The following is a 12,330-nucleotide window of genomic DNA, read 5'->3' on the forward strand; positions in this document are numbered from 1 at the left end:
TTTCGTCTTCATACAAATTTAACAACAATTAATACATGTATCTTCTATAATAATTTTTTATCGAATTAATTTAATTGAAAGTAAGTAAATAATTTGTGGCAATGATAAAACTTAATTTAAAAACAATACATGCCTAAGAATCTGAATAAGTGATCAAACATAAGGAATAAATAGAACCAAAAATTTTATCAGGAAAACAATTCCTCTTCTTAATAAGCAGTATATTACACAAGAAGAAAAATAGGGATTTCAGAAAAATAACTAATATCCCGCATTTGGAAGTATAAGAGCTGGAATAAAGGATAATGTATAATGGAAATCTAGTGTCAATGGGGAGCACTTATAGAGCCAGAAAATAATTTAGTGGGTACTATTTTTACAATCTTAATGTAAGAGAAACAAAGTTTACTACATGCAGAGAGCGTATGCTATACTTAAAGCAGAAAAGCCAGGGATTATCTTATTTTTCCCTGACTCAACTTCTCATTAATATAATTGTGTCATACAAAAATAGGAAATGAATACCAGTGGGTTTTGGATACTCTTAATATTTTCAAAGCTGACCCACAGTTAATTTAACAAATACTTGTTCAACCATGGTGGACGACAGTGTGGTAATTCCTCAAGGATCTAGAACCAGAAATACCATTTGACCCAGCAATTTCATTACTGGGTATATACCCAAAGGATTATATATCATTCTACATGCACATGCACATGTATGTATATATACACATGCACATGTATGTTTACTGCAGCACTATTTACAATAGCAAAGACTTGGAACCAACCCAAGTGCCCATCAATGACAGACTGGATAAAGAAATGTGACACATATACACCATGGAATACTATGCAGCCATAAAAAAGAATGAAGTCATGTCCTTTGCAGGGACATGGATGAAGCTGGAAGTCATCATTCTCAGCAAACTAACACAAGAACAGAAAGCCAAACACCACATATTCTCACTCATAAGTGGGAGTTGAACAATGAGAACACATGGACACAGGGGCTTGTCGGGGTGTGGGAGGGCAAGAGGATGGAGAGCATTAGGACAAATGCCTAATACATGCGGGGCTTAAAACCTAGGTGATGGGATGATAGGTGCAGCAAACCACCATGGCACATGTATACCTATGTAACAAACCTGCACATTCTGCACATGTATTCCAGAATTTAAAGTAAAATAAAAAATAATTTTAAAAAATGAATGTAGATAAAGATTTCTAAATCTCAGATTTTTCTCGACTCCCACAAAAACTGATGAGAAGATGGATAGCGTGAATTGTAGAGGTGGTTGCTGCCATCAAAATCCCAACTTTGGATTTCATGCATTGCATTTGCTGAGAAATGGCTGCCCACCCAGGAACTATATTTTCCTGGTATCTTCCTGTCTAAATGTTGCCATGTGACTAGTTTTTTTGCCTGTGTTGTATGAACAGAAGTGATGTGTTAATTCCAGCGATGCCAGTTATCAACTCATTGTCTCTCAACTATAAATTCAATATTTTTGGCTTTTTTTGTCATGATAAAGCTAGGTCCTGAAAATATTTTTCCTACCAGTGGTCCAATGTCAATCCTCTGAGTAGAAAGTACAAGAGAAACACTGAAGGAGAGAAGGGCTTTCACTTCATTGCTCTAGAGTAACTCACATACTTGGCCGCTATAGGGCATACTTTCTCCACTGAATAGCCCCCAGTTCTAGGTTTCTGTAGGCCACAGCATTCTCCATCTTTTAGATACCACACTTTTACCAGCTCTTGACCCAGGCATTGAAAGAATAGCCAGGATACCCATGTGGTAGGGGCCTATGCCCCAGTCAAAGTTATTGCTCCTCATACCCTCTCCTCCAGCAAGGAGAAAAGTATCACAGATGTTAAATTTGGAAGCCTGTTTTAATAAAAGGGTAAAATATTTAGTAAAATATTTTCCTGCTATAACGTAAATAGCAAGTCAGATTAAGAGTATTCCCTTCTCATTATGGCCTATTTCTTTTACATAACCTATGTGACCTATTCGTTAAGGCCTATGGGGTAGGGGAGGAAAAAAAAAGGGTTAAGACCTTAGCTTAGGTCTAAGTTGTAATTTTCACCTTGGTTCCTCGGACTTTGAATAGATTGGAAGCAACTAGATCAAACGCCTACATTGCTCCTGACAGAAATAGATTGTTGGAGAGAACATGTTCCCAGTGTAAAAATCCTATGATTTAATGTGGGCATTCTGCCTTTTTTTTTTTTTTTTTTTTAAGAATGAGTACTCTAGGTACGCATTCAGAAACTGGGGAAAGAACCACAGAAGGGATCTGCAGACCTACTACACTTGTTTTATTTAAACTTGGGTTAAAATTCTATCATAAGCTCCATTGTAATTTGTGAATCACAATAGCCACCAGGGAGTAGTGACATAGAACCACTGTCCAGCAATCTCCAGAAGATCTACATAGTTCTTTTTCCTTAGGCATGGTCACTCAAGTAATTGGCCACAGGCTCCTTAGACAAAGGATTGGAGGTTGATTTACAATGACACAGATAAAAAGAGAAGGGAATTGGCCTCTCTATAATCAAGAGGCTCTGATCTGCAAAGTGGCTTAAGTTTGAAAATAGGGTGAGAAAGTGTGATTCTCTGTTGTGTGACTCAATCCACATTTCTGGACACCAGACTGGAATTCTCCTGTTATATCAGGAAATACTCATCTATCTAATTCCTGGGATTGCTGTCATAAAAGTAGCTACTGCCGGTCACTCTGCTCTTCAAAACATTCTGACAACTACTTCATCTCTGCTAACCATTAAGATAAATGCATTGGCCATGTCTTTAATAGCTAAACACTGTCAATTGGGACCTGCTACTCTGAGATCTTGTTATTCCCATTGAAATTGATAAGTTTACTAGTGCCCTTTGACATAGTAACCCCAGGCCAAGACAAGACAACACTACAGAGCTTTCCAAGAACATTGATTGTCCCTTCACTAAAGGATTTTTCAATGCTTTAGTGAATGGAGTGGTCTCTGGGCTGTCTTGGGGAATGAAGTAGAGGATGCATGTGATCAATACCTTCCAACGTTTCTGTCTCCAATAGCTGTTTGTTTTCTTTTTCTGTTTTGCAAAGGAAGTTCTGACATTGTAACTGCATTAACTATCAGTCATTTTTAAGTATAAGTTTCAATCAATTAACCAACTAAATGTTTGAGCCATTTCCAGAGTCCTTAGTAAGTGCATTCACGTCAATAAAATAGACATAATTCCTAGCTGCTGGCATTATTATACTATCAACTGACCGTAACCTGTTGGGGTCTGTCTCCTCCAACTAACACCCTTTGAATGCATTGCATATGTATTCCTTGGGTTTCTTCTCATTTAAGTTAATAATGGCTTGCAATACTTTAGGTGTATACATTGCCTTCTACTAGATCAGAGTTTGTACTTGACCCCTGCAATATCCTTACATCTGACCCTTGTTGTTGGTCCAGTGGCAATAAAGTGTTGTTAAGGTGGTATCTTCTGGAAAATTAATATCTAAATATAAAGCAACTGGCCTATATAAATTTATTACAGGATGGTCAAGAACAGGAGGGCTAATCTTCTCAGCCTTGAAAGGGGAATGCTCTCTCTATATGCAAGGAAAACTGAATGACTTAGATTCCAAGATTCCTTGCTTCACGTGAATCCAACCAGATGATCCAATTCCAAGTTTTAGGAATGCTCTAACTTCTACATGAAAGGTTGGTGAGGCTGTGAATTCAGGATACATCATGATTCTATAACCCACACAATTCAATTTTGGTTTTGATTTTCAGCAAAATTATGTCTGTGGCCACAAGAAATAAGGTCATGTGTAGGGTTTTCTTAGAAGAACTCTGGTTCTCTGTGACTTGAGCCAGCAGGTTAGTGACCTGAGCTTGTTATTCCCTTTCTGAAGATGCTCCAGAGTAATTATGAGAACTGACCCTGCACCAGCGTGTCATTCATCACAACTGCCATGAGTCAATAGTAGCAGCCCCTTGATTACCCAAGTTACCTTCTCTAGTTAGACTTTATTGCATTCAAACACAGATGAAAGTTTGGTTAATCATAGTGCTATGATATTCCATGGATTAGCAGAATACCATAACCCTTTATTAAAGAGTCAACGTTGTGTGTAAACACAGGAATGGAACCCAACCTATGTTTCCAAACTCCATTGTAGAGGTTGTTTTTCCTACTACCTCTTCTGGCACAAATTGTCTATATTAGGTAGGGCCCAGGCAAGAAATGAAAATCACAGGAGTTATTTTACTAGAGAATATATAAAGAATGACTAATCAAGTATAAAGTTATTAACTGGCTAACTTAAAGGATTTAAAAGAGACTAGGACCAAGATATCTCAGATAGTCACTTCAGGGAGCAGCTACTATCACTAGAGATAGAGAAGCAAAGGAAAGAGTTTGAATTTTTTTAATCTCAGAAGTTTTGTGAAGGGGATTTATTGAGCAATAAAACTCAGACCTGCGACCCTGAGGAGCTGCTCAGCTGGTGCTTGTGCCTCTGAGGGATGTGCAACTTAGCTAATTCTTCAAGTATTAGACAAAGCCCAAACTATATTCAGCTGTCATATAGGAAGGAACTACTGTAGCTGTGGTGAAAAATCATTAGTGTGGCATGCAGACAGTAAAGAGGAAGTCTCTTCTCTCTCCTTTTTCCTAACAACTTATCTTTAGCGTCGTTATTGGCAGAGAATAACAAGGGCTCAGCTGGCAAAACAGAAATTTGGTTTGTGTAGTTCCAAGATCAGTATCATAGACAGGAAATAGAAGGGCAGGAGTCAACTGAGGAACAATTCCTTACTAGCTGGCATAAGGAGCGAGCAGTATATTGTCCAATAAATGCATATTTCCTAGGGGCCACCGCAGAGATGGCTGGGGAAGAAACAAGGCAGCATATCCATGAAGACAAGGCAGAGGCCATATGGAGAGCCCTGGACAAGGTAGTTGTTCCCAGGAAGCAGAGCCAGCATCTAAACAAGGATCTCCCATCGCTCAGCATTGCCAGGACAAAGGCTCTTCATGTCACCTGTCCAGCAGGTGTTATGCTGGATACGTGATGTTTATGTTTCCTATGCTTCCCTTTTCTGAATGGGAACTTTCATTGCACTTACTTTGTCTTCTTTCTACCACTGTGGTGGAGGAGTGACTTGTCAAGACCACAAACAACCACACCCAGAACTGAAGGGGAAAGACTGCACATCACCCAGACAGCCTACACCCAGAGCTGGATGTTGTGACTAGATGGGGCTTTGAGTTGTCTTCCTTAGAGAGGGTTAAATAGGTATTACATGTGAGAAGGATCTTCACTGATAATTCTGTCAGAGGGACAGAATATGACAAAATGGTAGCTGTTCATCAACATGTGCTATCTCCCTCCTGTTACATAGAGAAATACATGTAAAGAAGTTGCCCAGGCAGACATCACACTTACCAGCCCCCCACCACACCCTCATTTCTAGGTGTCATTTTGGGACTAATTTTGTCAATAAAGTGTTAAGGAATTTAATGAGTGTCACTCTAGGACAGGGCATTTTTAGCAGCAGCTGAATCTCTACTTCCTCTTTTTATCCATCTGAATAAAGGATGAATAAACTATACAGCCTTTGGGAACAGGATGGCTATAAGATGGAAGGAGTCTAGGTCCCTCAGGTTCCTGTGACCAGGAAGACCCACATTGGATTGTTATGTTAGCAGGAAACAAACTTCTGTTTGATCTGTTGAAATGTTGGGCTTTATTTGTTGTACCTGACAGCATTGCCCTATATAATTTAGAAATTCATGGCCTTGTACTATAGTTGTGTTTCCAAAGGAATTATTGACACGATGCAATGGTAAACAAAAGAACCAAGAAGAATCTTTTCAGAGAAAAAAAGGAGACTTGAATAGAAATGTTTCTACTCAAAGATAAACAAATAATGTAAACCAATAAGCCATAAGACCTTGAAAATCCTTTTTGAAAAGAAAAGGAAAAAAATACTAAGTGAATTTTTAGAGACGAATATAGTTAGAAAAAAAATCAGCTCTAGAAAATCACATAATTCTAAGCAGAAACTATTTTACTCTCTAAAGGAAAATAATTGAAATATTAATGCAATGAATCAATAGATAAAAGTTAAAATTTAAAAATGTAGACCAAAAAAAGTATATGGCATTGAAAGTAGTGAAGTGCTCCAAGGAAGACAAACAATTTATAAACTTGGAGCTTCTCAAACAGAGAACATGATTACAAAAAGGGTAATTTTATAAAATGAAATTAGAGAAACAAATTTCTATGCTAAAGGGATTTGTAGATAAACATAGTCTAGTACGTCCCCAAGATAGATGGAGGTAACAGGCATGGGGTTATGTTGTTGAGTATTTAATTTTAAGCACAGTTAAAAAAAATCCTACAAACATGTAATATTAAAGTAAAAAAAATTAGAATACTCTCAAGCTTCTACTCAACAACATCATATTCATATTCCAGAATAAGCTAGAATATAGTCTTTGACTTTGAAAAGAAATCTGTGTTGAATTTAGATATCAATATATAGATAAGCTGTCATAGACATGCAAATTCAAGGCAAAGACACCTCAGCTATGAAAAAAAAACTAATTTTTTTATTAAAACTGATTTGTCCTGAGGAAAACAAAACTAAACTAGCAAATATGCACTTCAAGTTGTGATTAAAAAATAAATTCCGTTCAAAGAAAACTTAGAAATTTGCATATGAAAGAATTTACAGACAACATTTTTTTCATTTAAAAATGAAATCAAGTTTATACAACTGTCATATAATACACAGTGTAAATGTTACAGTTCTTAAAATAATAGTCATAAGACATAAAAATAGTTTAACAATTAATGCTTTAGGCAAAAAATCTCATTTGACGCCCATAAAACCAGGAGGTGTGGGGGTAGAACAAGTGGGAAGAATTGTAAATGTGCTAATTTCCTCATCTTTTATGAAGGGTAGTCAACAACTGCCATTCCATTTATGAAACTGATACATGCAGAAACATAAGTTTAAAACTTTTCATTAAGGCCAGGCGTGATGGCTCACGCCTGTTATCTGAGCACTTTGGGAGGCCAAGGCGGGCAGATCACCTGAGGTCAGGAGTTCGAGACCAGCCTGGCCACCGTGGTGAAACCCTATCTCTACTAAAAATACACAAATTAGCCAGACATGGTGGCGGGTGCCTGTAATCCAGCTACTCAGGAGGCTGAGGCAGGAGAATCGCTTGAACCCGGGAGGTGGAGGTTGCAGGAGCCAAGATTGTGTCACTGCACTCCAGCCTGGGCGAGAGAATGAAATTCCGTTTCAAAACAAACAAAAACCTTTTTATTACAAAGCTTATCTAATTTAGTTTTGAAACAAAAATGAACAAGTTGGTAACAGTTGGCAGACTTTGGAGAAATATTGAATTATTTTTCTGTAAGAATCAGTTTGGATAAATGTAATTTCAAAAATTATAGTTTTGATTTATTTATTTATTTTGGATGACGTCATCTGATAACAACAAAATACATTATGACTAAATTGCTTCCTTTCCACAGCTGCTTGTGGAACTCCCTTAGTCCTCTTTCCTTCTTGAACAATGATGTATAAGTAAAGATAATATTGTGGACAATATAAGGTAATTACACTTTTTTAATGGCTCTTTTCCATGTTTTGGTGAACTGTATGACTTTTACCAGTTTTTGCATCTGGCCTCACAGAAGTCTGATCTCATATCATAGACCCTGGAGAGATGTTAAGCAAATATATAAACATTATATGCATGATTTGCCTGCAGTATGAAACTTGACTATTGGATTTTTAATTCAATTCAATGAACTCAAGCATTACATCCTTGTCATTTCATTAAAGTCTCAGAAAGTGATTGCGCTTTAAACTTTCACTTTTATTTGCTGGCTTTGATCAACGACTCACCCTCATCTTTCTCTACATGCATCCCAACTGCAGTTCTACTTTCTTTCCTGGTAATCCCTAGATTTTGGTCCATGAATTTAAGCTCTGTGTGATTCTTTTAGTCCTGGAGAGTACACTTTCATAAGGTCTGACTTAGGAAAGAGCAAAAATAAATAAATAAATAAAACTCAATTCCCACCAAAAACAAAGAAAATATTAACGAAAGAAAGAAGGAAAGAGATGGAGAGAAGTCAGGAAGGAAGGAAAAAAAGGAAAAGGAAGAAAGAAAGGAAAGAAGGAAGAAATAAAGGAAAAAGGAAGGAAAGAAGGAAGGAAGAAAAAGAGGAAAAAAGAGAAAGAGAACAGAGGAGAAGAAAGGAAGGAGGAAAGAAGAGAAGGAAAAAAGGAGGGAAGAAAGACAGGAAAGAAAGAAGAAAGGGAGGGAAGAAAGAAAAGGAACATAAATGGGAGGAAAGAAGGCAGGGAGGAATGAAGAAAAGAGAAAAAGAAGGAAGAAAGGAAAATACACTAATGATATTTGTCATCTTTTTATGTACATTTGGGCTATTTGCATTTGGAAACGTGTATTCAAGTCGTTGTCAATTATTATTTGTCCTTTTTATGTTAGGTTGTAAGAGTTCTTTATGTATTCTGGATACTAGAACTACCTTAGCCTGTTAGGCTGCTGTAACAAAATACCACACACTCGTCAGCTTAAATAACAAATATTTTTCTCACTTCCAGTATTGGAAGGTCCAAGATCAAAGTGCTGGCAGATTTGGTATCCGGTGAGGGTCCCCTTTGATTACAGACAGTAACTTTCTTGCTCTGTCCTTACATGATAAAGAGACAGAGGGCTCTGATTTATTTCTTTTCTTGTAAGGGTGCTGATCTCACCAACAGAGTTTCACCTGACTTCATCTAAACCTGATTAACTCCCAAAGGTCCTACTTCCAAATACTATTGGGATCAGAGATTCAGACTTTAACATTTTAACATATGGAATTTGAGGGGACAAAAACATTCAGTAAGACTTTATTAAATATATGATTAACAAATATTTTCTCTCACTTTTAGATTTTGTTACAAAAAAATCTTGCAGAACTCACAGGCCCTCAGTCCACTTTGGGGAGCTGCCTGATGTTGACACGGATGCATTGCTCCAGAGTAAAGCCCACATTATGCACCCCACTACCCTTTGTGGAACAAAGCAGCTACATCATGGTATCATCTTGAAACCAGAGTCACTGTTAGAGGGCTCCCTGCTCTGGGGGCCAGTTGCCATTGTGTCTCTTCATCCCTGAGTGCTCACCATTATTTCATCATGCTCACACAAGTGGTTGCAGTGCCATGACACTGACTTCTTGGAGCCTAAGCTCAGATAAATGTCTGTCACTCTGGTGCCTGAGCCCACACAATACTATGTCCACAGGAACAAGTGGTTCTTCACAGTGTTGAGGCCAACCCTGGGCTGGCTGAACCAAAATGAGTAAGCATCCCCCTCCTGAAAATCAGCCCAGTAACTCTATCTCTGGCAAGCCTGCCCCTCAGCCAAATGAACTGCCATGCATGTGCAACCACAGCTGGAGAACTAGCCCAGTGATCTGCACCAAGCCCACCCTAGAGCCATCTGAACTGCCATGCATGTACACCTCCAGCTTGAGAACCAAACTGGCAACTTACACCCAATAAGACTATGCCACAGACACAATTAACTCCTGTAATCTAGGCCAATGAGGCATTCACAGACGTTGCTGTTGTGTATTATAGGTGAAGAAACTGCAAGGAGGTTATACTGCTACATTCACCAAAGCCAAAGTTAATGTGCCATACCCAACAGACACCCTGAGATTCATCTACAGAAAACAAACAAACGAACAAACAAACAAACACCTCTTTGCCTACAAAAGCTGCTTCAGGCAGCTACCCAAAGTGTACTGAGGACCTGTTTGACCTGCAGGATTTTTTTTGTAACAAAATCTAAAAAATGAGAGAAAATATTTGTTAATCGTATAGTTGATAAAGGTCTTGCTGAAGAGACAATTGTTGGGTGAGATATGAGCATCCAGATCAAGGATGCTCAAAGATCCATGAATACATACAATTCACAAAGGTCCTGATGTGGGCACATTATAATCAAACAGTCAAAAGTCAAAGACAAGGAGAGAATTCTTAAAGTAGCAAAAGTGTCAAGTCACATATAAGAAAAGACTACCAGAATATTAGACTATCAGAATATTTTTTAGGCTGTAAGAATACTTACCAGGAGCTAATTCTCAGGATGATAATTCCTGTAATGAAAACATGTGAAAGTAAAAAACCCAGTGGTAAAGCTAAACTTATAATCAAACAGGATACTTCAGTACCATAATCATGCTATGTAAATCTTTCAAACCTCTACCATAGAGGTTACAAGTCAGAATGGTCAAAAATGATTAGAGCTACAATCAGTTGCTAAGAAACACACTATACATAAAGATGTAAATTTAGAATAACAAATATAAATTATGAGGGCAGGATAAAAGTCTAAAATATTTTCATTTCACCAAAATTAAGTTATTATTGGATTACATAAGTCTATTATAACTACAGGTTTCTTTATGTTAGCTTGTCAGTAACTACAAAGAAAGAAATTGCAGCATATACAATGATGAGAAAGAGAAAGGAATAAAAGTTTAGCAACACGGAAAAATACCAAACCACAAAGCTAAACAATGATAAACAATTAGAGAGGAAGAAAATACCAAAAGATCTATTTAAAAAATCCCAGGAAACAATTAGCAAAATGGCAGTAGTAAGTCCTTACCTATCAATAATAACCTTAAATGTAAGTGGATTAAATTATCCAGTCAAAAGATGTAAACTGGCTGGATGGGTAAAAAAAAACAAGCCCTCCTGAAAAAAATAAAACCCAATTATATGCTGCCTATATGTACAAGAAGTACATGTAGTATATTCTCTCTACAATTATATATAGTATATTCTCTCTACAAGAGAATCACTTCACTGGTAAGCACCGCACAGACTGAAAGTGAAGAGATGGAAAAGGTATTCCATGAAAACAAAGACCAAAAGTGAGCAGCAGTAGCTAGATTTATATGAAATAAAATAGATTTTGGGTCAAAAACTGTAAAAAGAGACAAAGAAACTCACTGCATAAAGATAAGTGGATTTATTCAGCAAGATAATATAACATTTGTAAATAGATATCCACACAACACCAGAACAGCCAACTATATAAAGCAAATGTTATTAGATTTAAAGGGAGTGATGAACCTCAATATAATGATAATAGGGGATTTCAACACCCCATTTTCAACAATGGACAGATCATCTAGACAGGAAATCAACAAAGAAACATAAAACTTAAACTGCCTTCTGCACCAAATGGGCCTAATTGACATTTACAGAACAATCTATCCAACAGCTATAGAATACACATTCTTCTCAACTAACATAGTACATTATCCAGGATAGATTATATACTAAGCCAAAAAAAGTCTTTACAGAGTCAAGGAGATAAAGATTACATCAAGTATTTTCTGACCTCAGTGGTATAAAATTAGAAATCAATAACAGAAGAAACTTCAGAAATTTTACAATACATAGAAATTAAACAACATTCTACTGAAAACCCAGGGTTCAATAAAGAAATTAAAAGAGAAATTCAAGTTTCTTGAGACAAACACAGATGAAAATACAATATACCAACCAAACTTATAGAGTACAGCAAAAAAAAGTTGTAGAGGAAAGGTATAGCAATAAACACCTATATCAAAAAAGTAGAAAGATCACAAATAAAATATTTAGCATCATTACTCAAGGAACTACAAAAATAAAAGCAGATTAAATACAATATTAATAAAAGAAAATGTAAAGATCAGAGAACAAATAAATGAAATCGAGACTAAAAAGCAGTACAAAATATTAACAAGAGTTAGTTTAAAAAAATTAACAAAATGGAAAAAACCTTTAGTTAGAAGACGAAAAAAACAGAAATGACTCAAATGAAATCAAGGAAGAAAAAGGTAACATTAAAACTCTTACCACAGAAATACAAAAAATCATAATAGAATATTATGAACAATTACTGTCTGAAAAATTGGAAAACCTAGAAGAAATGGATAAATTCCTGGACACATACAACCTACCATGATGGACTTATGAAAAAATAGAAAATGCACATCTGAAGAAACCACCAAGTCCAACATTACGCTGCTATCAAAATTGGACAAGGATACAAGAAGAAAAGAAAACATAAATGCAAAAATTCTCAAAATAAATATGAGTAAAATGAATTCAACAACGCATTAAAAAGATCATCCGCTTATTATCAAGTGAGATTTATTCCAGAAATGTAAGGTCGGCTTAACGTATGCAAATTAACAAATGTGATACATCACATTAACAGAA

The sequence above is a fragment of the Pan paniscus genome, chromosome 13, assembly GCF_029289425.2.
Source record: "Pan paniscus chromosome 13, NHGRI_mPanPan1-v2.0_pri, whole genome shotgun sequence".
NCBI lineage: Eukaryota > Metazoa > Chordata > Mammalia > Primates > Hominidae > Pan > Pan paniscus.